Genomic DNA, 5474 nt, shown 5'->3' with positions numbered 1-5474 from the left:
GCCTCCTTAGGCCGGTACATCGCTTCCTGCCGGCGGGAGGAGGGTTCTGTCGGCTGTGGGCAGGCTCAGCGTGAGCCATTTCTCGCTCCCATGTGCTAGAAGGCAGGAAACTGCGGCTCTTCACATCTGAGCATGGTAGGCCGTGAGTGTGGAAGCCGCCCCTCAGCGCTCGGAGGGATCAGCTCAAGCTTTTCCATCGCTCAAAGCCTGTTAGACAAAGTTATTCCAAGGCTGTCCTCGCTAATAAAAGAATATCACTGCATCAAGTGTGATCTGCAGCCAGGAAGAACTGTAGCAGAACTGCTGTATGCCATTTCTTTTCAAGAAAGAATTCACAGTTCTGTAATACACGCTCAAAGAGCACAACATTCTTCATTCGAGAAATACAGACTTCAGCTTAAAATACTGACTTCACCAGCTATGAATCAGAAAATACATTGTCTTTAGTGCTTCTGAACAGGAGGAGGCTGAAATAATTAAAGCTGCAGCCTTAGCTGGGTACATTAAATATTACATGTGTGTTCTAGAAAGCTCTGGAAGTGTTAGAAGTCACAATCTGAGCAAAAAGAAGTTTAAAACCACGGAAAACAAAAAGAATGAATTCTGTTCTCAAGAAACGCGTGTCTGTGCTCTGCATTCTGCAAGGATTTCTGCACTGCAGTCAGTGGTAGTTTGTTTCAGGAGCTGTATTACATTGCTTGAAAAGGTAAAAAACACATTTCAAATATAAACAGTTATACCATGGATATTATGTTGCTGTCTCCTATTGGAAGACACCTCTGGTGCATACTATTTAAGAGAACATGTGCCCTTGTTCTCAAGACTTGTTTCAGTAACAAGGAAACCACCTGTGTTTGTAACATAGCCATGCTGGTTGGGCAAATGCCAGCTGGTCAGTAGCACCTGGAACTGACCCGGGGAGGTAAAACATTCTTCCATTAATTAATTGTTTAATTAATTAATTGTTGTAATCTTTTTTTGGTTGCTGTTCTAATTGTTACAAACAAGAAAAAAGACACCACAGAAGAGATACTAAATTTGGAATAGGTTATTTACCAGGAAGAAATGGAGCCAATCCTGACAGTAGCAAAGTGCAGAGTTCATTTTAGACAGCACTAGGTAAAGGTTAGCTGGTGTGACTGCCACATAGATATCCAATACATATCCACATATCCAATATACACGTATGTATATACATATACACATATCCAATAGATATCCTACTTCAAAATATATTGTTTTATTTTCTTCTTGTGTGCTGTAGGCTCCAACAGGCCTAAAATTAACCTTATCTTATTACTGAGCAAAGATCACCGAACTCTGAGCAAGTTAAACACCTCCTTGCACTCTATCCACTAACTCTTTCTTAAGGCAGCAACACTAATGAGTGTCTCCAGCCATACAGTCCAAAGATAAGTCTAAATTCACTTGAGCCAGCATACACCTGCAGTAAATCTCCTGATAACCCCTACTCTCACATTGCACTGAGTGCTTATTTATGACACCGTGTTGTGAAAACAGCAGCTCAAGCATACACAGAATGAAATGCCACCTTGTGTCAGTGCCTCCACTTATATCTACTGAAGTGCACGTATTTTTGCAACTTTGATCCAGTGTGATGGACTGTAAAGCAACAGCTAAAGTCATGGTATACATTGTGCACAACAGCCAACATTGCTTCCACATTCTTGCCCCTGAAACCACGTGCAGTACCGTTAAAATAGGGATGCAAATGTATGAACAGTCTTGCTTCAGTATACACAGTCACATCTCGTTAGCTTCAGCATAAACTACTGGACAGCTTCTTAAATACATACACTGAACAATTGGATTTTTCCATCCCCTCCTCCACAAATTTCACAGTCAGGGCATTATGTGCACTAGAAACAGGGAAGCCAAGCTATGGCTGTCATCTGCTGAGATACTGCAAAAATGCATTGTTGACATAAGTCAGTGTGACTCCATTTATCAGAGCAGGAGTTGTGTGTACTCAGCACCACTGAAATTCAGGCCATTTAGGTACTAAGGGACTGTGCTCCCAGTTTTACCTTAAAAACCGTTCTCAGATGAAGTTTCAAAGTCCAAGCCTAGTAAGAATGCAGAATTATGTGTGGTTTAATTTAATTTGCAGGCTACTTTCAGGAAAAACAAAACAAGATATATAGGTGGAACTCCACTCACACTTTGGTGGATGTATGTAACAAGTGGATTTAGTTCAGTCCAAGTGCATGCTTAAGTAAATACCCTGTGAAAAGAATATCCAGCAGGCTGTGAAATAATCATCAGCTCTGCAATTCTCATTGGAGCATGAGAAACACTTTAAACATCCTATATAAGGGCTTCTATAGGACAGCAATTGTCATTGCTGCACAAGACACAACCACTACACTGGAAAATACAGAGTTCTCATGTGGCACCTGATCCAGAAGTGCCCAGCCAGAGAAATCAATTCACCTTTGATGTCTGAAAGAGCAAATACCAGCAAAAGATACATACACGCAGAATATATTTAGTAATCTGAAAGAAGAGTCCGCTCCAATGACCAAATGAAGCAGGATTCATTTGTTTCTCATACATTTGGGAAGGAAACTGAAAGAACTTTTCTTCAGCTTGTCCTCTGCAACACTACATGTTTTGACTATTTTTGCCCTTCAAAAGAACAGCTGCTTTAGAAACTCTGAGCCCAGGCCCAGTCACTATGCAACACACAGTCTACACAATTCCCATATCTTATGTTACCAGTTTTGTTCTCACAGCTGCATATCTGCAGAACTGAGCTATGTTTCTTTCTAACTCCTTATTTAAAGTTCTGCATGAGTTTTTAACTGAGACTTTTAGTGTTCTCTAAGGGTTTCTATTGTGACAGGTTTTCCTTCTCCACTTGGAATATATACCCCATGCCTTTCCCCTTCATCTTGAAGATCCAGGAGCAAGGCTTGCTGTAACCTCGCACCCCTAAATTCTATATACATCTGAATCCTGTAAGCCCTACCTTCTAACTCAATTCTTGAGGTAAATTTAGAGCACCAGAGTGTTCCCTCACAGCACTTGCTGCATGGAAAAACTGCATCTCTAGAGACCAGAAGTTAAATTGATGCTTTGCTTACAAAGAAGAGAAGACAATTAGCATTACCTATAAATCTCAGTCTGCATGAAAAAGCCAGGTGGATAACCTACTAAGCCTTTCCCATCCCTCTTATGAACCACAAGAAGTAAAGCAGGATGTGCAAGCCATATGCTCTCTAAATTAAGACCATGTCGAGCTCTGCATACATAAGGCAGTCTGGGAGATCTTCACTCTGTTGTTAGTCTCAAAGCTTCTTGACTTATTTATGAGGAGAAAAGAAACAGACTTGTGCATTTACATCACATACCTGCATCTTTTAAGTGAGGCCCAAGGGCAAGTGCATTCATTTTAGTCTGCATATAAAGGAAGCTTATTCCTTTGTGGTTATATCTCCCAAAGTTTATTTTGAAAATAGTGTCTCTTGAATTTTAAAGAATAGCTTATGGAAGAAATATTTTAGAGGCTTATTTGAATTGACCAAAGAAGGGCAGTGAGGTACGAGCAGCCTTGTTCTGAACAGCAGATTTTGAGATGTTATCTAGGGCAGAAAGCAAAAATACAAACTAACCTCCTGCTTTGAATCAGGCAGCTCCATTATGCTGCTTCTAGATACCTAAAGATTAAAAACTAATGATCTAGCAAATTATGTATTGCTGTGCCAAGAATTATGGTCTGTTTATGAATACATCCTGAAATATTTGTGATTCTTACAGGCAAGTCTTCAAATTTCAGAAATACCTTAAGATATCTAAGAGCAGTACATATACAAGACTGTAAATATGTTCTTCTGTGCTTTAGGACATACTTTCCCAGGCCATACTTGTCTATGGTATATCCTTTCACATTTGTTCGCATGCTTTTGTGGCTCCTTTCTTAGGATATTCACTTCTCAGGGTACTCACTGGTTCTCTCATTTTACTACAAATCAGTCTTTCAGAGATGCAATAATTGCTCTCTTTTGCAGGGCTCTTTGAGCCTATGTAGAAGTATTCTAAGAGTAATATTTTTTTTTGTTGTTGTTGTTGCCTAAAAGGGACAAACTTTACATTTAACAGCCACGTTTCAGTCACCTACCAATGCAGTTTATCCCCCTGAAATTGGTACATCTGCTAAATTGAAGTTCATTCCTCATAAAGTTGGTAAAAGTGAAAAAATCTGATTCTCATTTCGGGTTGTGTGAAAACAGGGGAAAAAAAACAAAACAACTGTTTAACATAACAGCTGAACTGTTCTACCTCCTCATCTTTTGAGCTTCACATAAAGTTGTTGAAGTTTAAAGAGAAAAGCATCTCCAATGTGATAAAAACTATACTTAGTGATTTGACTGCATCCTCTTCATAAATAAGTGGTATAAATGATGACAGGCTTCCTATTCTCTAAAAAATGATTTGTTGCTAAGCCCATTCTGTTATTTAGCATATTGAAAATGAAGTAGAGCTGAATCCTTACCAAATATGAGACTCCAATTAATTTGGCCCATATCTGTAGTTAGATATACAAAGCAAACCAGAAGTATCACCTTAATTTCCACAACCAAAAGGGAGCACTTTGGAAGGATAACAGCAACCACAGGCACCCAGACCCAGATGAGAGTTTAACAGCACCACCACTAAAAAGCATCTCAATACTGGCTAGACAAAGTATCTAACACAAATTAATGCTGTTGCATTGCAGGCTGTTCCCACTTTTTCCTCAATTACCTTAAAGAAAACACTTAACTCTCATACTTACTTTTTATGTTTCTGTCTGGAGTACAGAAACCAGTTCAGCATCAACTAGCAGAGTAACAAACAGTTCCTCAGTGACCTCTCCCAGCATAGGGTATGCCTCACCATCTCCAATTCTTTTCAGTAGTTAAAATGGGTGCAAGAATTTAGTTAAGAGAATTTGCTGCAAGATGGTTTAATTTCAAAACCTTTGCAGCAGAACCTCTGCTATGTTTTCTCTACTTTTCAGCCTGTTTTACTTCGCGAAATTTGGGTAGAACAGTTACATGACAGCAATCACAAAAGATGACAAGTTTCCCAGGTCTATGATCAAAGATCGGCACTGGATCTGTTGAGTTTCACGTGCCATGCCTGGAAGGTTGGAGGGGGTAGCATAAAAACTGTAAGAAAGCAATAAGGCACTAAAACCATTTACAGCTGTACTTACAGAACAGTGAACCTGCATTTCTTAATGGAAAGGAAATTGGTCAGTTTATCAGATTGCAAATGCAAGCAATATAGAGGAAGGTCAGAAGCTATTACAAGTGACAGATGTTATTCTCAACCATCCTTAGAGCAGGACAATTTCTTTCATCAGTAAGCAGTGTTAGGTTTTGTCCCCCTGTATGAACTGAAGTTTGAATTACTTGTCTGGAAAATACTAACCCCGAGCTCTAGAAATAAAATGAATCATTACAAGA

The sequence above is a fragment of the Coturnix japonica genome, chromosome 15, assembly GCF_054131305.1.
Source record: "Coturnix japonica strain WE chromosome 15, WE-NBRP24, whole genome shotgun sequence".
NCBI lineage: Eukaryota > Metazoa > Chordata > Aves > Galliformes > Phasianidae > Coturnix > Coturnix japonica.
Note: the sequence above shows the minus strand (reverse complement) of the source record.